Source organism: Carcharhinus amblyrhynchos, chromosome 26, assembly GCF_965287045.1.
Source record: "Carcharhinus amblyrhynchos chromosome 26, sCarAmb.v2.hapA, whole genome shotgun sequence".
In the NCBI taxonomy this organism is placed as follows: Eukaryota; Metazoa; Chordata; class Chondrichthyes; order Carcharhiniformes; family Carcharhinidae; genus Carcharhinus; species Carcharhinus amblyrhynchos.
In genome coordinates, this window is record NC_137349.1 from 30,387,685 (window position 1) to 30,414,507 (window position 26,823).

At 44.4% G+C, this 26,823-nt stretch overlaps 1 non-coding gene across 1 annotated transcript; it reads right to left on the bottom strand.

The window, feature by feature from the left end:
* Window positions 1–10,345: 10,345 nt before the first annotated feature.
* LOC145358930 (U1 spliceosomal RNA) lies at window positions 10,346–10,509 on the bottom strand. The gene has a single exon (XR_013889526.1). It is a non-coding gene; the product is annotated as a U1 spliceosomal RNA (small nuclear RNA).
* Window positions 10,510–26,823: the final 16,314 nt, after the last annotated feature.

The window sequence follows — 26,823 nt, forward strand, 5'->3', positions numbered from 1 at the left end:
TAATCCTCCTTCCTGTTTTTGCCACCAAAGTGGATAACCACACATTTATAATGACTACACCAAGAGTATTAGAAAACATATTCCAGAAAGGTGCAATTGCCAGATGATGGATAATTGCAAACACTGTCAAAGGACACAGCCATGGTGAAGTTTGAGGAACAGGCAATTGTGTGTTGGCTAGTGAGAAAGCCAAGGCCAGTACCAGTCTGTACCCTGCAGGTATCCCCTCCTCCAGAGATAGGGAGACTACAGTTGAATCATATGATAATAATTAAATTTGCCCCAATAATGGTGGAATTACGACTGAATGGCTAGCCCTTGAAGGTCAAGGTGGACATGACAACTGCAACCTTCGTTATAAGCGAACAAATCTGGCATTCAACTCCTGAGGTTGGAAAATATAAAGGCCAGACTAGCCACCTACATGGGGGAACCTTGACAAATAAAAGGCACCACAATGACCCCAGTAACTTGCAGGCAGCAATCAGCCTACCTCCCATTCATTGTTGCACTGAGGCATGGACCAAATTTTATGGAGAGAGATTGGCTCCAGCAGATCCAACTGAACTGTTTGGACATCTTCAGGCTAAGCATAAGGGGGCTGTAGAGATTATTAGTCGATACCCTAGAGTTTTCCAAGAAGACTTGGGAAAAATAAAAGGAGCCAAGGCCAAGATCTACATTGACCACAAGACTCCTTGGTATTTCACAGCAAGGCCTATCCTCCATGCTGGAAAAAGGGGAAACTGAACTACTGTGCCTTGAGAGTTTAGATAAAATAAGGCCTGTGCAATTTGTGGAATGGGCTGTACCTGTGGTTCTTGTTCTTAAGCCTGAAAAATCTGTTTGTCTCTGTGGGGACTATAAACGAACAGTCAATCGGGTCTCCAAACTGGACAGGTACCCGATGTCTCAGATCGAAGATTTATACAGTAACTTAGCAAACAACAAGACATTCTCCAAGTTGGATCTGAACCATGCCTATCTTTAGTTTGAACTGGATGAATCCTCTTGAAAATATGTGATAATCAACACACACTGGAGACTCTATGAGTATAACTGTTTGTCTTTTGGGTTCTCGTCTGCATTTGTCATCTTCCAAAAGTTATGGAAAACATCCTTCAAGGGCTACCCAAGGTTGCAGTGTACCCAGATGATGTCTTGGTTATGGGGGCTTCATAGGTGGTTGGAGGTCCACTTCATGAGCTCCATGACTGTGATTGAGAAATTATGGCAAAGCTTCAGTGTACATGGAATACCAGAAGTCCTGACTTCTGATAAGGACGTGACCTTTAATAGCGGTGATTTCCAAAACTTTGCACTCTCTAATGGTGTTCGACACGTCTGAACTGCACCATTTCACCTGTCATTGAATGGATAGCAGAATGGGCAATGCAAATCTTCAAAAGTGGCAAGAGGAAGCAACCGGTGGCATCCATGGAGGCCAAACTGGCATGATTTTTGTTTAATTACAGGACCACACCGCACACAACTTCAGGTCTTGCCTCACTGGAGCTGTTAATGGGACAACGGCTTTGTACTAGATTAAGCCTGCTATCCCCAAACATGGTGGGGATGGTGGAGTCCCAACAAGAAAACCAAAAAAGATATCATGATTCTGCAAGGGCAGAAAGAACTTTCTCAATGGATGATCTGCTTCATATGAGAAACTTCAGTGTCCCTGCGGTTGTTATGGAGAAATCAGGACTGGTATCGCATTAAGTCAAAGTCCAGGGTAAAATCTTGAGGAATCATTTGGACCATCTCAGAGCCTGGCTGGCCATGGAGGTAGCCTCTGCCAGTGCCAGCCCTCAGCTGGAAGCTGATTCCGTATTAGCCCCTCTGAAGGGACAGACTCAGAGATGAAGGCTATAGGCCCCCTAGGCTGAGGTGGAACCTGAGGAGGAACCTACTTTGATAACCCTTCAATGCTCCCTTCAGCATGTCCCCTGTTTGGTGTACACTGTCTGATCCAGCCCCGCATTCAACTGATCTCTGACCTATTGCTAAATGACGTAAAGGACTTCTTTATAATTGGGGGTTGCTAGAAGGGACTCAGGCCTACGGGGGTGGGATGTTGTGATAGCCACAAAGGCCATGGGAGGTCATCGATAGTTGAGGGGGTTGAGCTATGAGGAGAGGCTGAATAAACTAGGCTTGTACTCGTTAGAGTTTAGAAGAATGAGGGGAGATCTCATTGAGACGTATAAGATGATGAATGGGATGGATAGGATAGAGGTGGAGAGACTCTTCCTGCTCAGAAAGGACAGTAGGACTAGGGGGCACAGCCTCAAGATAAAGGGGGGGCGGTTTAGAACGGAGTTGAGGAGGAACTTCTTCACTCAAAGGGTGGTGAATCTCTGGAATTCTCTGCCCGTTGAAGTGGTGGAGGCTGCCTCGCTAAATATTTTTAAGACGCGGGTTGATGGGTTTTTGATAAGCGAGGGGATTAAGGGTTATGGGGAGAGGGCGGGAATGTGGAACTGAGCCACGACAGATCAGCCATGATCTTATTGAATGGCGGGGCAGGCTCGAAGGGCTAGATGGCCTACTCCTGCTCCTATTTCTTATGTTCTTATGTTCTTATGATAGATCTCCCCACAGGCTTCATGGAGTAGGCGCTTCCTTATTGAGGCATGCACAGTAGGGAACGTTCAGTGGGGGCTTTTAAACCTGTTAGTTCACCTGGGCTAGTGTTGTAGGTCCCGAGGTGTTGCTCACTGTGAGCCATGGGCACAATCTCTTTCATGGTGCACAATAAAGGGCTCTTGGTGGCAGGAAATTGGTATTTGGCTAAATAATAACATGGGCATACATTTGAAAATTAAAATTATGGTGGTTGTGTTTGACATTGAACATTTTGTAGAGTTAATTTCACATCAGTAATGAATATTAATATTTTGCTGCCTTCATCGGCAGCCATTTTGAAAGGGAGCTAAGGCTCTACATATTCAAGATGGCCTCCGTTTAAGCCACATCCTTACAACATGTCTACTGTACGAAACACTAACAACTGAGGCTAAGAATGGGCACTTTCCTCAGCTGGTGCAAATGCAAATCAAGTATATTTCTCTTCTTCAAACTTAAGCAAAAAGTACCCACAAAAAATTATGCAGGACTTTGATCTATTTTTAACCTGTTGATCTGTATGTGCTGCCAACTTCAGAATGAAGCATCACTCCACACGAAGCTCTTAAGAAGTTCTGGTTTCAAAGCTAGTTGCTAGGATTCAGCATACTATTAATTTAGTATTGATCACAGCTCGTCAATTAGCTAGATTTCTGCTACTATATGCATAGTCACTCCTCACTGAGCTGCTTGTTTTACATTAATAAAACTCTCCTGTGATCATATTATTACACAAATCTTGTGAAATCCGCAAATATATTTTTGTCACTAGGCTAACAATTCGATATTAGACTTTTATTCTTTGTCAGTCCCCCTCTCTTAATGACAATGAGTTCTCTCTCGGCACAGTTTTGCAAATGCCAACAGTCCTCCAGTAACTGGGTGTCCATTTATTCATTCATGGGGCATGGGCATTGTTGGCTGGCCAGCATTTATTGCCTATCCCTAGTTGCCCTTGGAGGGGCAGTTGAGAGTCAACCACATTGCTGTGGCTCTGGAGTCACATGTAGGCCAGACTAGTTAAGGATGGCAGATTTCCTTCCCTAAAGGAGATTAGTGTATCAGGTGAGTTTTTCCTGACAATGGTTTCATAGTAATCAATAGATTCTTAAATCCAGATATTTTTTATTGAATTCAAATTCCACCATCTGCCGTTATGGGATTCGAACCCAGGTCCACAGAACATTAGCTGAGTTTCTGGATTAATACTCTAGTGATAATACCAGTAGGCCATTACCCTCCCTAGGCATTTGAGATGGGGGATTAATTATGGGGAATGCTGGGGTCAGTTCAAATTTAATGTTTATATGCAGACAGTCCAGTAGGGGCCACGGAAAAGCCACAGGATCCCTGGTCATTTTTCCTCTCTTTCTGCACCATTCCTACTGCCAAGGCTGAGATTAACATTCTCTCTGTAGACCAAAACCCTGCTTTTCCCTGATTGGTGTGGCTCAGTGCCACATTTGACACATTGCGTAAATCTTTCTTGGGGGAAAGTGTCAAGTCTGAGTCAAAGTCTTCATTTGAAACTTGGGCAGGGTGGTGGGGGATGAATTCGGTCTTTGGCAGTAATGCAAAAAGGTGATAATAATTCTTTTCCACCGTAGTGACTGTCAATTCATCATCGCCCCCTTTACGCTCCAACCCAAGACCAATTTCAGCCTCAGGGCATAGATTTGGTCATATGCTGTTTTATACCCAGACATCCCTCTATTTAAATATTGTACGCTGAATTTAAGAAAAGCTACAAGGTGCTGTACACGACCAAAGAGCGAGAGAATAGATGAGAACGGAGGGTAATTCAAGAAGAGTTGATTATGTGCACAGAACCTGGGTACAACCTGTGTACTATCTAAGGAAGAGAAAGCAGATGGATACCCAGCAAGATTGAGATTCTGGGCAAGAATGAACTAAAGTAGAAAGTGGTGTGCTGAATCTTGATTTCAACATGGTGAAAGATCTGGATGGAGGAAAGACACAGTTGGCATTTAGAATGAGCAAGAGGAAAGTTCTGAGAAATGACCACTGAAGGGAGGGAGACAGGTATTTGGAGGGAAATTGAAGGCTGATGATTCCTTATCAAGTGATGAGTTCAATCTCCTGTCCAGTATTGCAAAGAAAGGTGTGGTACAGTGGCAGAGTGGTTAGCACTGCTACTTCACGGTGCCAGGGACCCGGGTTCGATTCCAGCCTCGGGCCGCTGTCTGTGTGGTGTTTGCACATTCTCCCCATGTCTGCGTGGGTTTCCTTCATATAATCCGGTTTCCTCCCATAGTCCAAAGATGTGCAGATTAGGTTGATTGGTCTTTAGTGTCCCAAGATGTGCAGGTGAGATGGATGGTAAATATGTGGCATTATGGGAATAGGGCAGGGGAGAGGGTCTGGGTAAGATATTCTGTCAGAGAGTCAGTCCAGAGTTGATGGGCCAAATGGCCTCCTTCTGCACTGTAGGGATTCTCTAATCTGAGCCTCATGTGAGAGCAGTAATCAAATTTAAAATGGGTTTATAAAGAACTAAAAACTGCAGAAGGAATTGGATTATTTTCGTGACTGTAAATGGTTGCTATGCTAATAATGCGGGCCTGTTTGAACATGGTTTTATCACGCAGTCAGTTTTGATCCTAAATGCTGAATACCATAAATTGAAGAGCCTGGAGGTGCAGATTTAATATTCAAGTACCAATTAGACACACTCTCACAGAGCAGTACACGTGACACACATTGCGACTGGAGGCCTGAAGCAAGCCGGATGACACCAGGCTACACAATTGGTTCAGGGACTGAGAGAGAGGGCATTCGGGTTCTCCCACCTGTGGGAGGGGGCCCAGGTGGAGGAGGCCCAGAGGAAAGGGATGTCCTACAACCACAGGTGGGGGGGGTGGGGGGAATGACTCCACCTTAAACTCCTGAGCCCCTCTCCTCCAGGCACTACTCTGCCTGGATTCAACCCTTCCTCGCATTTTGCCCCTCACCCCAAACTAGCAAGCTATCAATCCACTGAGCGTTCCCGTTCCCCTGCTAACTGCTGTGAGGAGTCCATTAAAATAATGTAACGCAGCATGAATTCTTTTTAGGTCTACCACTTAGAGAATTTCGAGAATAATGTTGATTGAGTGTTAGGACAAGTGTCTTGTCAAAGTGTTGCTGAAAGTTTGCTGAAATGTTTAAAAAGTCCTCAAACATCTAGCAATGAATAAACAGTAAAAGGCGAAATGCTTTTAAGTAATCCTCAGAACCCTCTGCGGTGCCTTGTTGACTCTCGAAGCTGCCAAAAGGGAGTTTAGCCAAGTGTTAGCCATCAAATGCAGCCTCATTAATGAGTGAGAGTAAGTGGCAATCGGCTACTAACATCCTCGGGGGAAGGGGAGATGGGCGGGACATTCTGAGCGCGAGTTTCAACTCCTTTACCAAGATGGTGTTTTGTGCTAAAAATGGACTAAACTGACATGTCAGCTTAAGGGCCCCATCTTGGTCAAGCTGTGTAGTATAGCCAGAGTCATAGAGCTTTACTGCACAGAAAGAGGCCCTTCAGCCCATTGTGTCTTCCATTCTAATGCCATTTTTCATAGAATCATAGAATCCCTATAGTGCAGCAGGAGGCCATTTGGCCCATTAAGTCTGCACCGACACTCCAACAGTGCAACCCACCCAGGCCCTATCACTAACCCCACATGTTTATCCCACTAATCCTTCTAACCTACACATCTTTGGACACTAAGGGGCAATTTAGCATGGCCAATCCACCTAACTGGCACATCTTTGGACTATGGGAGGAAACTGGAGTATCAGAGGAAACCCATTCAGACACAGGAAGAATATGCAAACTCCGCACAGAGAGTCACCCAAGGCCGGAATTGAACCTTAGTCCCTGATGGCAGCAGCGCTAACCACTGTGCCACCAAATTGCGCAAACTTAGTCTGTAACTTTGCATGCTATGGCATTTCAGGTGCTAATCAAAATGCTTCTTAAATGTTATGGAAGATCCCATCCTTTTAGGTAGCATGTCCTGGGTGAAAAATGTTGTCCTCAAATCCCCTCTAAACCTTCTGCCCCTTACTTTAAATCTATGACAGCCCCCTCCCCCCAACCCTGTTCATTGACCTCTCTGGCAAGAAGAGAAGTGTCGTCCTATCTACTCTATCTCTGTCCCTCATAGTTCTGTCAGGTTTCCCCCAATCCCCAGCCTTCTCTGCTCTAAGGTTCTGGGGCAACTTGTGTCTAAAGAATTTAACTTGAGAAAGGAAATGTAGTATTTGGGTGTTCAGGACTGTGAGGGTTAATGTGAGACTGGGGAAACTGTACCACCCACATTATGATGTGGAGAGTTACAAGGGAGTGGTAGAGGATAGGAGAGAGTGTGTCAGGAGTTGACATGAAGATTACACCCAGTCAGGATTGTATTCTCTGTATATGTGTATAGTTAAGTGTTGTCAATAAACAGTTACTGTTCAATCATACAAGGTTCTAGATCTCTTCACTAGACAATGCAAAATATGGTGGCAGCAGGTGAAGGGACCCAAAATGTCTAAGAATGAGGAGCAGAACAAACTTCAGTCTAACCTACTACCAAAGTCGAAAAGCTCAATCACACCTCTGGGCAGTGCCCAGGTATGACCCCTTCCCTCACATGGACAATTCAACATGGGGGTCCATCAGGCCTCATGATGGTATCTAAATGTATTCAAATGGGGGTCCCTTTTCATTATTGGAGGGGATTTGGGACAATTGATCAGGGAAATCTCACTGACATAAAAGCAATCCCTCCCAAAAACAGGACTGGAAAATCCACCCCCAATTAGCTTTAATTCGCTTCTCCAAGTGTAGGAAAGCAACTCGCTGGCTAAAGCGATTTATTAAACTGATTTCCTGCAGACTCACTGAAGTTTCGAATGATTCTGTGACCACAATGGAGTCTGCCAAATTCTGACAGGCAGGGAGAAATATAAATGAAACAATTACTGCAACGCCATTTGAAAAACAATCAAAGCTGTACTGAAAACAGCCCTTAGATGGTAAATCAACATTGTCAGACCAATTAAGACCAGATGCAAAATTGGGCTTTATGGAGATGATCTTTAAGATAGCACGAAGCTTGAATAAGACTGAACAAGTGTATACATTCACTTTCTGCAGAGGCAGTTATTCAACCCCTTTGCAAATGGTTGAACGTACTCTTTGGTCAGACCAGCCAAATATCTGGATGACACAAACTCACTTGCACAAAGAAGAAGCAGCAGCTTGAGCCAAAATGCAGAGGCAACAGTTGCAGTCACAGGACCAGGAAAAGCTACAGCAACAAAGCTGGAGCTTCTCGTTTGCATTCAATACATGAAGTCGATCCTTGAGCAGGAGAAAGGCACAAGTCCACATGAAGAAACAGAGCATAGCATTAAGAGCCAGGCTGTAGGCTGAGTTCAAGGATGAGGAACATAAAGCATAAAGGATTTAAAATCTTGAACTTTCAGGAAAAACATGACAGACTCTACTGAAAAAAATAACACAAGTCCATTCTCTGAATAAATGGAGTAAATATTCCCTCCACAAGGAGAAGGAAATGCACATGGTTTCTGACTAAGCAAAACAGATCATCGACAAAGAAAAATGCAATATTAAGGAGTGTGAGATGTGAACCAAATATTGACACCTGAGTATTCCAAACACCAAATTACACAACTTTAGCTCCAGACCAATAAATTCATCCCTTTTTTTGCAGCTTTAGAGTAGCAGTTCTAACTGGAAGTTCACTGAAAATAGAAGTCTGAAAGCTGCTGTAAAACTCATTTTCTCTCTGTGACGGATCCAGTTTATCACATGGCCCTGTCAATCAACTTTAATCAGAAATTGCAGGGAAAGTCTTGTACAAATAAAAGTCCATTAGCTCTATCTAAGTAGCAAATTCCTAGCTGAAAATAAGTTATTAACTTGCTTTCATACCCTGGAGCTGATGTTTTCCAGACACACCAGCTGCTGGCAGAGTAAATCTGAAATTTTCAACATTCCCCTTAAACATTAAAAAAGTATCTATTTATATATATGCTTATGGGCGGCATGGTGGCACAGTAGTTTGCACTGCTGCCTCACAGTGCCAGGGACCCAGGTTCGATTCAGGCCTTGGGTGATGTGCGAAGTTTGCACATTCTCCCCATGTCAGCGTGGGTTTCCTCCTGGTGCTCCGGTTTCTTCCCACAGTCTAAAGTTGTGCAGATTAGTTGGATTGGCCATGCCAAATTGTACCTTAGCGTCAGGAGGATTAGCAGGGTTAATACATGGGGTTATGGGGATAGGGCCTGAATGGGATTGTTGCCAGTGCGGGCTCGATGGGCCAAATGGCCTCCTTCTGCATTGTAGGGATTCTACATTAGTTGCATTTTTATCATCATAATATGTATATAGTTGTGTTATTAATAGACAGTTTTTGTTCAACCATTCAAGCTCTAGCCTGCTCCTGAGATAGCATACAACCTTACAACAGGAAACATAGATGGTTGGTGATGTAGGAATTTCAGCTGAGGCATATGAGGCCAAAGGTATCAACCTAACTTTTCTTAATGCTTAAGACAGTAAGTAACTGAGGCACAGAGAGCAATGCTTGCTCTGGTTTGTATTGAGTTAACTGGCTACAGCTCGGGGAACATTATAGGGATCTGGTATTCCAGGCCAGAGGGAAACAAATCAGCCAGTTTTCCAACTCTGTAACCCTATGGCACCCAAATGCTTTCTCTCACATTCTTGTTTTCTCCTTTCCCGCTCTATTTTACTGACGCTGCTATATATATATCTGAACTTTCTCCTCTTGCTTTTTATAAACTTCTCTTACAGGCTTCAACTTTATAGTTTGCATTGTCATCAGGCAAGGACAATCAGGCTTGGCTGTAACATTCACAGTGAAATCACCCACCGATATTAACTGCCTGGTTTCATGCTTTCATTTTTCATTTTGGAATATAGGCCAGTACATATCCATTCCTAATTGCCCTTTGGAAGCTGGTGGTACATTATAAGCTGCTGCATTCCATGTGGTGTAGTTGCATCCAAAATGTTGTTAGGAAGGGAGTCCCACATGTTTGATCCATTGACACTGAAGAAGAGGCGATATAATTGTAAGGCAGGGTGGTGTGTGACTTGGAGAGGAACTTCCTGGTGGTGGTATTCTCTTACACCTGCTGCCCTTCACCCTCTGCACATCATGGGCTTGGAAGGTGTGGTGAAAGGAAGCTTGAATAGTGGCTGCAGTGCATCTTGTAGATGGTATACATTGTATCATGTGTTGGTCTTGTGAGGTGGCAATGGTGGATTTGGTGCCAATCAAGTGGGCTGCCTTGCCCTGGGTGGGTTCTTGGATATGCGTACATCCAGCTAAGTGCAGATTATTCCATCACACTCCTGACTTGTACTTTGTGGATGATGGACAGGATTCGGGGGGAGGGTAAGTCAGGAGGTGAGATACTTACTGTGGGACCCTCAGCCTCTTTCATGTAACCATATTATTTATATGGCTGGTCCAGTTAAATTGTAAAACATGGGCTGGAATTCTGCAGCCGGTAACATTGGCAGGATCTTCTGGTGCAGGTGACGGCATACCCCACAGCGGTGTGGGGTGGAATCAATGGGGAATCCCGTGGACATGGTGGGACCAGAAGATCCCGCCATCTCCAGCTGCGGAGAAACATGTGGCTGAGAGGCCACAGAATTCCACCTTTTTTTTGATTTTTAAATCAGGGGAGAGTGCGAACGCAGTCCCCCACTACCACAAATTTTGCAGTCGAGTATCCCGCATTTGGGGACATCGCAGGCGTCAGCACACCCAGAATGCAATGGAATAACCTCATCCTGGGCAAACCACCTGCTTGATCATGGTTTCACCCCTGCCAGGGAAGTATCACAGAATCCCACCCATTATTATTTATGCAAAGAACTTAGGGTTGTCAGACCCGCCTGAGGTCAACAGAGATTTGTCGGACCGATTCTGTGGCGGGGGCGGGCGAGGTGGTAGATTTCCAGCCCTGATATGAGATTGATCATTTGCTATTCAGGCGATATACCTGTTCACTGCAGAGTATTCAGACAAGTGTGGTTATAAAATTAAATGCAGGAAGATAAACCTAGGTAAAGGCTCAATGCTCACCAAAGTTCACAAAGGCACCAGTTCTGAAAAGACTGGGTGTAGGCTGAGGAAAGAATTCCTGAATATTTTTAAGAGAGGAAGCAAGAGTGGAGAAATCCCATCAAAAAAATGGAGGGAAGAGTATCAATCTCGATTGCAAAATAACTGACAGTTGAAGCATATCGAACTTTGCAAGATCATTCGCACACAGTTTAGTACTCAGCCAGTTAAGGGTTTTTGTTGGAGACTTTTAAATGTTTGGGATTAGAGAAATGTTTCAGTTTATCCCTTGGATTGTTTTCTGATTTTCTAGTGTCACATAAAGATACCTTCTTGCTGATTGTGGAAAGACATAACACTGAGATGGCTATTTTAGCAAAGATTTAAAATAGGAATTTTCACGATACTCATGAGAGAAGGGAGAGTGTTATTTATTAAAAGTAGTTCCAAAAAGAAAGAAAGTAATACATACTGAAAAACTTCCATCCTGGCTGGGTTGGAGTGTGTGTTTAGAAATGTCAGTCAATGAATTATTGGAACTTTTATTCGTATAGCTCATGTCACTGTCAAAATAACATAGTGCCAAACCTGAAGAGATGCAAAATTTTCAATTCAATTTCAAATCATTTCTTAAATGTATTTCATTTTCCAAATACATATGATTCAAAAAAACACTGGCTAAATTTTGTCGTATTTAGCTTTAGTCGACTCATACTTATTCCATTTCCCTGGTCTATGATGATGATTGCAGTGCTATTTCAACTCACTCCAGCTATCAATTATTGAGAACAGGGAAAGTTCACAGTATTTCCATCATGGACTATGTTTTGTTCCATTGCTTTGTTTCAATCTTCTTTAAGAATAAAGTGCAGAAAGTTTGAACAGCTCTCAAATCATGCTGTTCACTGTCATTTCTTTAAGGTGCCACTGTGCGACTGGCATTAAAATAATCCCTATGCCAGCATGGCTCTGTGGATAGAATTACTGTGTAATTGTGGTGCATGGAGCGCTGGGGTTGATTCATAGTCCGTGCAATGTTAATTGTTCGCTGTCAGGATAACAATGGCCTGCTCACAGATGTCAGCAACTCCGAGGGATGCTGAGAACAAATTAACTCAGGTATCTGCTCCCGATCACTGCTTCTTGTGTTCTTTATCTAAAGACAGGTTCAACTCACAGCGCCACCACCTCGCCCATTGGCAAGGCAAGGTGGCAGATCTCAAATCCGCTTCCGAATCCACCCTCACCAGAGCAAAGGATCAAACTCTGCTGTTAGCACCAGCCTGCTCTAACTGGCTTCCCAATGAGTCTGAGCTCATGACTGTGTGGCCAAATTCCCCTCCAACTCGATTTTCAAGTTTCTGACGGCACCACTATAGTGGTCGGATCTCACACAATGATGAGACAGAGTACAGGAATGAGATAGAGAATCTACTGAGCTGATGTGGCAACAATAATCTCTCCCTTAATGTCAAAAAAACAAAGGAGATTGTCATCGACTTCAGGAAGCGTAAAGGAGGACATGCCCCTGTCTACATCAATGGGCATTAAGTAAAAAAAAGTCGAGAGCTTCATGTTTTCAGGTGTTCAAATCACCAGTAACCTGTCCTGGTCCCCCCATGCTGATGCTATAGTTAAGGAAGCCCATCAATGCATCTACTTTCTCTAAAGACTAAAGAAATTTGGCATGTCCACTATGACTCTCACCAATTTTTATAGATGCACCATAGAAAGCATTTCTGGCTGTATCACAGCTTGGTATGGATCCTGCTCTGCCCAAGACTGCAAGAAACTACAAAAGGTCGTGAATGTAGCCCAATCCATTGTGCAAACCGGTCTCCCATTCATTGGCTCTGTCTACACTTCCCACTGCCTCGGCAAAGCAGCCAGCATAAGTAAGGGCTCCACACACCCCGACATTCTCTCTTCCACCTTCTTCTGTCAGGAGGAAGATACAAAAGTCTGAGGTCATGTACAAATCAACTCTCGAACAGCTTCTTCCCTGCTGCCATCGGACTTTCAAATTGACTTACCTCGCCTTAAGTTGACCTTTCTGCACTCTCTCGTTTTCTTGTCTATGTACGGTATGCTTTGTCTGTATAGTGCACAAGAAACAATAATTTTCACTGTATACTAATACATGTAGCAATAAAAGATCAAATCAAATTAAAAAAGCTGCAGTGCCAGCATTCGCTTTAACACGTGGAGCCTTACAGAAATGGTGAGGTGTGAAATATTACCCCATTCCTTCTGAAGCTGTGCCTGATGTTGAATTTGCTGGATCCCCATGGTAATGGGTCAGAGGGCCCACCTGTGAAGGTGAAAATCAGGGGCCCAAGGCATAGTGATGGTAGTGCCTCCAATTTCTTCCCATCTCATGGTTGACAAAGAATCTCTCCCATTTCTTCCGCCTGCCATTGGCGTGTGTTGGAAAAATTTACAGGTTTACATTCAACCAGTTTGGCCACATTAAGAATGTGCCTTTCCTAGGTCATCAAGGTGACATGGTGGCACATTGGGTAGCACTGCTGCCTCACAGCACCTGGGACCTGGGTTTGATTCCCAGCTTGGGTCACTGTCTATGTGGAGTTTGCACATTCTCCCTGTGTCTGCTTGGGTTTCCTCCGGGTGCTCCGGTTTCATCCCACAATACGCAGATTTGTAGGTTTAGATGGATGGGCCATGCTAAATTGCCCCTTAGTGTCAGGGGGACTAGCTAGGGTAAATGCGCGGGGTTATGGGTATAGGGCCTGGGTGGGATTGTGGGCCAAATGGCCTCCTTCTGCACTGTAGAATTCTATGATTCTATGATCAAGTCTTGGGGTGGGACTTGAACCCAGAGCTTCTGGCTCAGGACCAGGGACACTACTCACTGTGCCACTAGATATCCTACCCATCACCGCTCAGTGATATTTTTAATTGAATAAGGTGTAGGTCTGCGGGAGGAAACCGGAACACCCGGAGGAAGCCCACACAGACACCAGGAGAATGTGCAAACTCCAGTCACCCGAGGCTGGAATTGAACCTGGTTCCTTGGTGCTGTGAGGCAGCAGTGCTAACCACTGTGCCACCGTTCCAGTGTTCCCATGCACTGACTTTCCAACAATGACCACATGATAATAATCAGGAATTTTGAATCTTTGTTGGCTATTTTTCTCCTTCTTCACCCTGGGTCATGGTGGCCAATCGTATGAACTAAAATCCTGGGCCCCAGCTGAATTCAGGTACTTAAGTGTAGATGGGGCAATTGAATGTGGGGCCTACTGGTCAGTGTAGGCCAGGCCACTGCATGAACTTACTCAGTCATTCAGGGGAGCTCTTATATTATTTAAACTACAAAAAGTGACCATTCCACCTATTTTACAGAAATAATGGCAGGAATAACTCTTCACACTAGTGGGATTTTCCCATCTCGCTACAGTGAACAGAAATTTGACTGGCTGTCAAATTCTCTGACCTCGCTACACTGGAAGTGTGGTTTGAACAATAAGTAAGATCATGCCCTATACATGCTGAAGAAACAATGCAATGCTCAGCTAAGTTTACAATATTTCTTACCTGTGTATTTTCATATTTAATCATTATGAATCTATTGGTTAGAAGTAACGTGTTGAAATCCAGACATTGCAGCCCAAAAATGGAACAGATAGTCATAGAATCCTACAGCGCACTGGCTGCAATCCCATCGAGGCCTTATCCCCATAACTCCATGGCTAGCCCCCTGCCACTATGGGTCAATTTAACATGGCCAATTCACCTAACTCGCACATCTTTGGACTGTAGGAGGAAACCGGAGCACTCGGAGGAAACCCATGCAGATATGGGAGAGTGTGTAAACTCCACACAGACTGTGATGCAAACCGGGAATCGAACCTGGGTCTCTGACGCTGTGAGGCAGCAGTGCTAACCACAGTGCACTGTGTTTCCCCATATGGCAGTAACCGTGTGACCCAACCGTGTGACTGGACTATGGTTAATGCTCCACACAAACCTCCTCCTACCTCCTTCATCTCACCTTGATAGTATACCCTTCTATTCCTTTCGCTTCATCTCAATTGGAACGATTGTGCCATTTTGTGCTGTGTCTGGATGCGCTGAAGAGAAATGAGCAGCTCACTGTTTTTACTGTGGTTCCCAATGGATACAAATCTCGGGTATAAAACTGCCAGGAAATGTTATGTAGATATGTGGCACCTGACACCTAAAATATAGACAATGTGTTTTGTTCTACAACAGCCCACAGAAAGATGGATACAATTAATGACATGGGATTTACGTTCGTGTTTCTCACAGGGAGCACACAGCTATGCTGTTAATTGATGCTGCACCTTACAGCAGTCCGCATTTTAAAGAGATACTGGTACGGATTCTTTTTTAACATCCCTTATCTTTATACTTGTGTTAAAAAGTAGCCAGTTGTGAGGTGGACCAATGTCCTGTGCTCAAAACTGGGCGGAGAACATTGGGAAAAAGAGAAAATTCTGACCGAAGACATATTATTACTTCCGAGACTCATCCCCAAGCTTTGTGTTCTGGGGCTCGGTTCCTCCCTCTGCAACCGGATGCTAGCCTTCCTAATCAACAGACCACGATCAGTAAGGTTTGGCAACAATACTTCCTCCATGATCACCCTCAACGCTGGCACTCTGCAAGGCTGTGCCCTCAGCCCCTTATACACCTCATACTGTGTGGCCAAATTCCCTTCAAACTCAATTTTCAAGTTTGCTGATGACAGCACCGTTGTGGGTTGGATGTCAAACAATGATGAGATGAAGTGTGGGAAAGAGATAGACAATCTGGTGAACGGGTGCGGCAACAATAATCTGTCTCTCAATATCAACAAAACAAAGGAGATTGTTATTGACTTCGGGAAGTATGAAGGAGAACATGCCCCTGTCTACATCAACGGGGACAAAGTAGAAATAGTCTGGAGCTTCAAGATTTTAGGTGTCCAGATCAGCAAAAACTTACCCTGGTCCCTTCATGCGGATGCTATAGTTAAGAAAGACCACCAACGCCTCTACTTTCTCAGGAGACTAAGGAAGTTTGTCTTGTTCACTACAACTCTCACCAACTTCTACAGAGGCACCATAGAAAGCATCCTTTCTGGTTGTATCACAGCTTGGTATGGCTCTAGCTCTGTCCAAGACCACAAGAAACTACAAAGGCCCGTGAATGAAACTCATCACCCAAACTAGCCTCCCATCCATTGACACTGCATACACTTCCTGCTGCCTTGGAAAAGCAGCCAGCATAATCAAGGACCCCGTGCTCCTGGACATACTCTCATCCACCTTCTTCGGTCAGGAAAAAGATACAAAAGTTGAGGTCATGCTCCAATCGACTCAAGAACAGCTTCTCCCCTGCTGGTGTCAGACTTTTGAATGGACCTACCTTGTATTAAGTTGATCTTTCTTTACACCCTGGCTATGACTATAACACTACATTCTTCACTCTCTCCTTTCCTTCCCTATGTACGGTATGCTTTGTCTATAATGCACGAGACAATAACAAATCAAATCAAATTAAATCACAGCTGGGGATCACATTGAGCTTTACAAAAACAAAGACTGAACAAGAATATACACACGCAGACACAGACATGTCACTGGGGTGATGGTCGACCACCAGATACTCTGTGTGCAGAATCTGACGTAGACAATGGTCTCTCAGCAATGTGTGAATGGCTTATTCCCTGCCTTACCAAGACACAGAAATTACATCTTGTGGGTGCCCAAAACATCTCCTGACCACATGAGATGGTCTTTGCAAAGCCAGGATCAGGTTTACAAATCAATTGGGTGGTTCTATTTAAACGTTACCCCATATGCCCAGAGATCAGGCTCAGGGGAGCTTATAAAGCCACAGCTGGCAAGGATATTGCAGCTGTCGCCAGGAAGTGTGACTTCATCAGTCCCTGGAAGACATGTGGAAAAATTTGTTTAACAATCCAAGAACTTGGGAATGAGCTCCTGCACACGGGCCTTACTAAGCAACTGGTGTTTTAAGTATACACCACAAACAATAAAAGATTTCCACAAATTGAATTCATAGTTTGTTTCATGTTGTTGATACCAAAGTATGAGTGAGGAGTTAAGAGGATAATGTGACTCCTGTTTAAGAATCTTACCCAGTGACACCTACATCCCATGGAGGTATAAACAAACAAAGTGTGGAGATGCTGATGTTGGACTGGGATGGACACAGTAAGAAGTTTCTCAACATCAGGTTAAATTCGAATAGGTTTATTTGGAATCACGAGCTTTCAGAGCACTGCTTCTTCATCAGGCGAGCTATCTAATGAAGAAGCGGCCCTCCAAAAGCTCGTGATTCCGAATAAACCTTTTGGAATTTAACCTGGTGTTGTGAGACTTCTTACGATAAAATAATTCATGTCTAATTAACCCCAATTCAAGTAGACACTGTTGGACGGGTAACTACCATTGCTTAGTTACCAATCGCGAGCCTTACTTTCAATTTTTAAAAATTCATTGTTTGAATTTTCCAGCCCTTTCCGTTAGAGGGACCTTCCAGTCCCGTCAAAGGTGACCACACCCCCTCCGTACCTGCATTCCCTCGCAGTGCGGCCAGTGAGCAATACAAATGGCCATTGACTTTGGCGGGACTGGAAGAGCTTGCTATTGATTAATGTAAGCCGTCTTGCCAGCTGTGGCTTTATACCCCTCCCTAAGCCTGATCTCTGGCACATGGGTTAATGTTTTAAATTGAACCATCCAATTGGGTATCAACCTGACCCCAGCCATGCAAAGACTACCTGTATATGGTTAGGAGATGTCTTGGGCACCAGCCGTCTTTGCTGCTGGAAAACCTGTTGAGGAGGTGAGGGGGAGAGCGGGAAGGAGGGGATGAACAGATGTGGAAAATCCCAGCCTATGTATAACTCCAAGGATAGAAATGTCTTTGTTTTTTGAGGGGTTGGACAACTACTTTCAAAAGGCAATGGGAGCAGGAGGGCATGGAGGTCAACTTCTAGGGTCTGAACCTGAGGATCTCAATTAACTATAGTGAGTACATCTTCACATGACACCTCACATCCATCACATCATCAACTTCTCAACCACTCACCTCATTCCCAGCAATACTCCCTGTTACTTCATCCTCATGCCTTTCATTCCTATATTTCATCTCACCTTCACACACCAGCCAACGTAAGGCTCACTCAGGCCACTCAATGCATCCACATACTCCAGCTTTTCAGCCATGGCATGCATATCAATCAAAAACAGTGCAGCACAATCATGAACAGTCTGCCCTCTCTCTCATGCAGGATGTAGTGGAAGACAATAGAGCAGAGTTGGCATCTCCTGAAACACACAGAGGAAATGGCTCACTGGGTCATGGGGCTGGCTATGCATATGCCTACAGCATCCAGCATTGCTGAGACCATTGAGGATGACAGCACGTTCCTGCCTTATGCCTCTTCTCACTGCTAGCGTATCCTCATTCTGACATGAAGTGCAAACTGCAGATGGTATCAGCATTGGCTTCTGATTTCCCACCCTCCCTTCTCCATTCTGAGTTCCTGCTTTCAGACAGTTAAGAACTGCCCAGTGTGATGGTACTGCACCTTTAAGAAATGTATTTTAATCATGTTTCATTGCAGGATGTTTCAGCAGGGATTTTGTTGGCACCTTGTTGTATGCAGGTGGTGTTCTTTATTGTTACTAAAGCAGCATAATTGACATAATGTTGGTTTTAATCTGAACTAACACAGTGTGATCTGATGTTTCAATGTTCCCCTGGGATGGCAGAACAGATCTTGATGGGGGTGATTGACAGGGCATATTATATGACTGGGGACAGCTATACTTCACACAGAAGCCCAATTTTAATTTAGTTTTTCAGAAGCTGCTGGGAACTGAGCCATATAGCAATGTTTTTCTTCCTTTCTGAAGACTGGAGATCGGAAGCTGCCAAACACTAAGTTTAACCCTCTGAGGTTTTGCTGTCTTGAGGGTATATCCTTCTGTGAAAACTGCTGGCTTGGATTTCTGTCCATAGGCGTCACAAAGCAGAAAATCCAGCATCACAAAAGCATACCTTTGTGCTAACTAACTCTGAAGACAGGTGTATGTCTGTGGGAGATTGTTTTAAATGGGAACAACAGAGATATCTAGCTGTTATAATGTGTCACATTTAAGTCTTGAAATTGGTAAAAGTTATGCTAATTATTTTTGTTATATTTTAACCGTATTCTGAAATGAACTTTATTTGATAAAAGCTTCCGAGTGGTTCACTTGAATCATACCTGGAGTAAAACACTTCATGCTCACACTCTAATGCCAAAACAAATGCAAGACTTAAGGGTTAGGTTAACTTCACAACACACTGAGTCTCAAGATCAGCCAAAAGAGACCAGTGAAGACCACTCGATCTGGCACTTGCAGCCAGCAGCTGAGATACTGGCACTGCATTTACCTCGGAGGCTAGTGTGGAGTTTGGGTCAGCAGATCCTCATCCATGGGTGGGTTGCTTACCAACTGTCAATCTAACTTGTAATGTCGAAAGATCTAGGATAAGACTCTGTCCCGATTTTTGTGCCTAGGGGTGATGATTCAGGAACACTCATGCCCATTCAGATCAAACTAAGATGACAAAACGACATTTCTTGAAGGCAATTTGCTCAGTTGAAGAAACGTAGAAATTCTATTTAGCATTACAACATAGCACTAAATTCGATTTAGTATTACATTAACCAAGTAACTTTCAATTTCCTGGAAAACAAATTGCTTTGACCTATTTCAAAAATAAAATTAAAAAATATTCAATCAGAAATTATTGCTATTATCTTCCTTCATTATTCAGTGCACACTCATTATGGTCTATGTGTTTTGGAGAGTTACTGTAAATTATTTGCCACACTCCGAGAAAAGGTTCAAAGATGTTTGGAAAGTCTGGCAAGGTGACCAAAAAAAAGTTGCAAAGAATTATGGGAACAGTGCAGGGTCCATGTGGTGATGATTGCAGAAGGAGAGAATGTTCAACAACATGGACTGGCTGGGCCGAATGGACTGTTTCTGTGTTGTAATCTTATAGAAACCCTTTGATTTTTTTCAAATCTGAAAGGAATGTAAGATGGTATCAACATTCCAGATGGAATGGAACAATTTAAATTGTGCCAATAGGGCACAAAACTAGAGAGAGCCCAGCTCAGAACTAAAATCTGGGTATCCTTTCTCACACTAAATTGCAACCAGGTGGAATAGCCTCAATTTCAGGGAGGAGAAGCAGAAATCCTGGAAAATTTCAAGGACCAGGTGGCTGCTTGATTTGGGGGTTCAGGAAGAGGGGGCATTGATGGAGGCTGGGTAACGGTGGGCTTCCACAACAGGATGAGCTAGACGGCCTCACTCATCCATGTTTATCCATGGGCGACACCATGGCACAATGGTTAGCGCTGCTGCCTCACAGCGCCAGGGACCCGGATTTGATTCCTGGCTTGGGCCAGTGTCTATACGAAGTCTGCATGTTCTCCTCGTGTCTGTATGGGTTTTCTCCAGGTGCTCGGGTTTCCTACCACAGTCTGAAAGATGTGCAGGTTAGGTGCATTGACCTGAGCAGACACCGGCGTGTGGTGACTCGGGGAATTTCACAGTAACTTCATTGCAGTGTTAATGTAAGCCTTATTGTGACTAACAAATAAACTAAGAAATAAACTCATGACCATATGGTAGAGCCAGAGGACAGGAGGTAGAATGAGCCCTCCTGTCTCAGTTGACTGCAACGGGTGTTTGCAAAAAGAGTTTGCTTGTAAATTAATGGGTGTTTAACTATTTAAGTGCTGAGACTGTAAAAGACACACAAAGACAGGTTGTCTTGGCACTTTTAAAATAACAACGAATAATGTTTATTTCCCTTAACACACGACAGGTAATAAATGATAAAAACTCTCATACACAAACACAGGCACCCAAAGGGGACACTCACACACACATGCAGAAGTAGATTACAAGGAGGGAGAGTAGATTAAATCGTTTGAACATGTGCACAAGACGGTCAGTCACATACAGATCCCATTGATTGACACATTGCATTATTTCAGGACAAATTCATTGAGTTTTCCAGTTTCTGCTCAGAGATGGGTTAAAATCTTAATGGTTAATCTCTGTCTTTTTCTCATTAAGCAGCCGATTGGTTTACATTGAAGATACCGCCTGTGGTGTTTGGCTGGTCAGATACAGACAGGGCACATGCATGCAGAATGGCTGGAGTGAGAGAGAGAGAGAGACCACAATTCTCTTCTCGCTGTCACTCGTGACCCTTGAAAAGTAGATTCTTTTGTCATACAAAGGATGAGATTTCCATCACATGATCTCTATTCACAAAGTAGCCAGTCAGCATCACTCTCAATAGATAAGAGAGTGAAACTGGCATTTCAATGGAAAAGAGCTCACGTATACATAGCAAACTGCACTCAAAACCTTCCACTCTTCCTAGAACCATAGAATCCTGACAGTGCCGAAGGAGGCCATTTGGTTCATTGAGTCTGCACTGACTCTCTGAAAGAACACTTTCATAGAATCATAGAGCCCCTAGAATGCAGGATGAGGCAGCATAGTGGTTAACACCACTGCCTCACAGCTCCAGGGATCCGGGTTCAATTCCCAGCTTGGGTCACTGTCTGTGCGGAATTTGTATGTTCTCCTCGTGTTTGCATGAGTTTCCTCTGGGTGCTGCGGTTTTCCCCCATGACACAAAGATGTGTGGGCTAGGTTGACTGGCCATGATAAGTTTCTCCTTAGTGTCCCGGGGTGCGAGGGTTAGAGGGATTAGTGGGGTAAATCTGTGGGGTGACGGGGATAGAGCCTGGGTGGGATTGTAGTCGGTGCTGACTCGATGGACCGAATGGCCTCCTTCTTCACTGTTGGGATCCTATGGTTTCTATTCGGCCCATTGAGTCCGCACCGACAAAAATCCCACCCACGCCCTATCCCCGTAACCCCACACATTCACCCTGTTAATCCCCTTGACACTAAGGGACAATTTATCCTGGCCAATTAACTAACACGTATATCTTTCGACTGTGAGAGGAAGCCGGAGCACTCGGTCCGCCTTGTTGACCAACAAGGGGCACACACGCGGTGGGTCGTGTGATGGCTGCTCTTGGATGTTGCTTCGAGAGTTGCCTAGTGCTTCACGTCATTAGTGTGTGCTTAAACTGGACCATCTGATGGGCAACATGACAGCTCAGTGACTATCACTGTTTGATGTGGAGTTACATGGATTTGGGCCGGTGTCTGCGGGAGTTTGCACATTCTCCCCATGATTGCGTGGGTTTTCTCCGGGTGCTCTGGTTTCCTCCCACACCCCAAAAAATGTGCTGTTAGGCTGATTGGTGTAACAAATTGTCCCTAAAATTAGTCTTCCCTCAATCTTCCCCCAATCTTCTGCAATAGGTGTAGACAAAGATCATGGGTAGAGGAGAGCACTCATAATGTTAAAATGGCGGTGTGGGCTCGTTGGGCCGAAGGGACTGTTTCCTGTGCTGTGTTGTTCTTTGAAACCCACACAGACACGGGAGAATGCGCAAACTCCACACAGACAGTGACCCGAGGCTGGAATTGAACCTGGGTCCCTGGTGCTGTGAGACAGCAGCGCTAACCACTGTGCTACCGTGCCGCCTCTAACTTTACCCATGTGTTCTTGAACTGCTGCAGTCCATGTGACGTAGGTACATCCATAGTGCTGTTAGGGAGGGAGTTCCAGGATTTTGACCCAGCGACAATGAAGGAACAGCAGCATATTCCCAAGTCAGGATGGTGAGCGGCTTGGAGGGGAATTCCAGGTGGTGGTGTTCTTATGCATCTGCTGCCTCATCTTTCCAAATGATTATGGTCATGAGTTATTAATATTTACGTTTCTCTAGTAACTTATTGGCGCTTATGGATGCAAACCGTATCTGTATTAGAATAAAATATTACTACATCGATGAGTTGAAGCAAAGGCTCTGGTTTTTATCAGGATGTTGGGAGTAATTGGGCAGAGGGTTATTTATATTTGGAAAAATGTGGGAAAACAGGTTTCTCCCCAAGTTCTGCTCAACTTAATGACAGGACGTGATTGATATTTTGTCAGGTTTTCCGATTGGTTGGCTCTGGATCTAGTAAACCTTTGACCCCCCCCCGCCCCCCCCAAGGCTGCAGTCAGGGAGTGGAGACGGTGGAGGGAGAGTTCAGGAACACCTATGTATGGAGGTGGGAGGGGCGTGAGGGTGGTAGTGGATATTGGAAAAGAGCAGTCAAGACACGAGGATTGGAGAGGATAGAAGTGAGGGGGGGAGGGGTGAGAAAATCAGATGCCAGAAACTGAAGAGGAGACTGGAGGTGAGGGGAGATTGGGGGCAGGGAGGTCAGAAGCTGAGGAGGTAGCGAGGGTGTTGGGGAACAAGTTTTGTCAGCCAGAGAATCTAGGCTGGAAGGAAGTTGAAGGGAAAGGGAGATCAGAGAGTTTACAGCTGAGGATCAGAGAGCAGGAGAAAGGGATCAGAAAAGCCAAGTCAGATGGAAATCATAGTCCAGTACTGGGGAGTTATGGGGGTGAGTTGGGGGTGGGGTGTGTCCAATTACACAGTGAGGGAAGGGCCAAAACTGTGTAGGTTGTGAGCGCAAAGTCTAAACTGCCACTTGTGTGTCATACCCAGAGAATGCTATAAGGTCAAGAGTGCTGTCATTCAGCTGAGGTACTTAATCGAGGGTCTGTCCTTCCTTACAGGTGGACAAAGAAGATTCCATGGCATTCGAAGACAGTTCTCACCAGTATTCATCCCTCATCCATACCTAAAGAGGACAATCTGATTATGACCTCATTGCAGTTTGTGGGAGTTTTCAGTGTGCAATATGGCTGTCATGTTTTCCTCTATTAAAGTAGTGACTGTACTGTTCTGTAGCACTTTTGGAAGTCCTGAGATCAAGTGCTATATAACTGATAAACAGGACAGCACGGTAGCACAGTGGTTAGCGCTGTTGCTTCGCAGCTCCAGGGGCCTGCGTTCGATTCCCAGCTTGGGTCACTGCCTGTGCGGAGTTTGCACATTCTTCCTGTGTCTGCATGGATTTCCTCTGGGTGCTCCGGTTTCCTCCCACAGTCCAAACATGTGCAGGTTAGGTTAATTGGCCATGCTAAATTGCCCCGCAGTGTCCGGGGAAGTGTAGATTAGCGGGTAAATTTGTGGGGATGTGGGGCTAGGGCCTGGATGGGATTGTGGTTGGTGCAGACTTGATGGGCCGAATGGCCCCTTTCTAGACCGTAGGGTTCTATGATTCTACAGGCCTCTATTTTATAAAATGTGTTAATTGACTGGGATATGTCAGCACCTCACACCTGCAGTGATAACTGCCACAACAAGGATTTGGTCCAACACCTTTTGTGAATTGGTGTAATCAAGCTATCCTCCCACACCCAGCAGGTAAATAGCATAATGTTTTGCACTGTTGCCTCGCAGAACCAGAGACCAGGGTTCGATTCCCATCTTGGGTCACTGTCTATGCAGAGTCTGCACGTTCTCCCTGTGTCTGCATGGGTTTCCTCTAGATGCTCTGGTTTCCTCTCACAGCCTGTAGGACCTGCTGGTTAGGTGCATTGGCCGCACTAAATTCTTCCTCAATATACCGAACAGGCACCGGAGTGTGGCAACTAGGGGATTTTCACAGTAACTTCATTGCAGTGTTAATAAATAACAGTAATAAATAAATAACATTTCTGCACAAACTGAAACCTCCTGACGTTTACCCAGTTCTATTCTTGCAAAGTTCATGTGAGGGACCATTTTCTGTAATCTCGATGGTTCAAACAATCTATATACACAAATGATCATTTTCAATACGTCAATAAAATAATCACAAAAGTCCTTGCTCTCTGAACCTTCTTGTGACATAACAATTTAAAACAATGTATTATTCTAGTGACTTTTCACTGAACCTTTTCCAGAGCCTTCATATTACCTGCCACACGTAAGGACAACAACTGGACTCTGACTCCAGATGAGATCTAAGCAAGGTCTTGAACAAGAATATTATAGGTCTTCCTGTTTCATTATGGCTCGTCCTTGCTATGTACTTTAGTTCTCTATCTGCCTTCACAATAACAAAGCTTCTAACACTTGTGAAATAGAATTGGTGAAGATGAGAAACAGAAGCAATAGATACAGTGTTGATAATCAATGTCAGTGTTCACTGTAACTGACACAAAGATAATGGGAGCAGTAAGAAGTCTGAATGCAATGTTATAGAAATATAATTTGATCTGGAGCGTAAGTACATGGCAAATGAAAAGGGTTCTTTTTTCCTTTCACAGGATGTGTGTGATGCTGGCAAGATCAGCATTTATTGCCCATCCCTAATTGAGAAGATGGTAGTGAGTCATCTCCTAGGACCACTGCAATCTACACGGTGGTCAGCTGTCCCAATACTGGTGTGGACAAATGCACTTGCAGCAGGTGGATTGGTGAGGGTAGGTCGAGTAGGTTTTCCTTCTTGGTGGGTCCTCACCACATGCCACAGGACTCATCCAGATCAGTACGTCGTGGTGCAATGGAGTTATTTTAGATGGTAGGCAATGAAGGCCCCTACTCAGAGTACATCTATACCTTTACCATCTTCAACATTTCTTCCAAGGGTTGTTCAGAAAGGGCAAGCACTGTTTCATTGCTGAAGGGGTAACAGGAGGTAGTAAATGGTAATCGGTAAGAGGTTTCCTGCTCCATGTTTGACCTGATACCCTGAGACTTTATGGGGTCAATGTCAAGGACTCCAGGGCAACCACCTTCTGACATTATACCACTGTGCCACCACCTTTGTCTATTTGACAATTTAATATCAATTTGGTGAAGGCTGGCACTTTTCTGCCAGTTGATCTGTCTATTGTTAAAATTGATAAATATTCCTGGTTCTGGAGATTTGCATAGTATTGAGTGAAGCAGATTACAAAGATTTTTTAAAAACCCATTCATGGGATGTAGGCCAGCATGTATTGTCCATTCCTAATTACCATTGAGCAGATTTTGTTGAGACATCTTCTTGCAATCCATGTGGTGTAGATAATAAATAGTTAGTGCCTTGTGTCTTCTACAATAAATAAGTCCAAGGTATTATATCATTATAAGAACACACTTACCCAAACAGGCACTGGAGTGTGGCGACTAGGGGATTTTCACAGTAACTTCATTGCGGTGTTAATGTAAGCCTACTTGTGACACTAACAAATAAACTTTAAACGACATAGTGATCATATTGCACGGCATGAGAAGGCCACGGAAACTTTGGTCAGCCCATAACAAAGTTGCTGCTTCTAGTAGCATGGTGGCACAGTGGTTAGCACTGCTGCCTCACAGTGCCAGGGACCCGGGTTCAATTCTAGCCTTGGGTGACTGTTTGTCTGTGTGGAGTCTGCACATTCTCTCTGTGTCTGCATGAGTTTCCTCCCACAGTCCAAAAATATGCTGCTTAGGCGGATTGACCGTGTTAAATTGTCCCTTAGTTTCCCAAGATGTGTAGGTTAGGGGGTTGCGTGGAGTAAATACATGGGGTTACAGGGATATGGCCTGGATGGGATGCTCTGTTGCAAAGTTGGTGCACACACGATGGGCTGAATGGCCTCCTTCTGCACTGTAGGGATTCTATGAATTCGATAAGAGGATTGAAAACGCTTTGTGGTGACTGTGAAGTAAAGATTTGAAGGCACAGCATTGAGCTAGTGCTCAGGTAAAGAGCTGGTAAGCAGACGGAACCCTCATGGTGAGATTACAGCACAGAGCCTGTCAGTTCATTGGGTGGGACAACGCATCGAGAGGACCAACACCGGGTTCACTCTGTTACAGAGGTGAGTGATCAGGGTGTGGACCGGACTGATTGTAAGCAACAGAGATTACAACAAATAGCAAGAGAAGTCGTGATTATAACAGGTGACTTTGAGAGTTGCTGAATAAAAGCAACAAAGATAACATTACTCCATGGTGTGTTCCTATCACAACTTGTCTTCGTGAATGGAACTCTGGAAAATTGCACAAAAGTGGCTACAGCAACGCTCATGCTTGGTACTATAGGAAAAGGAAGGATATTGTCAGAATGTCTAC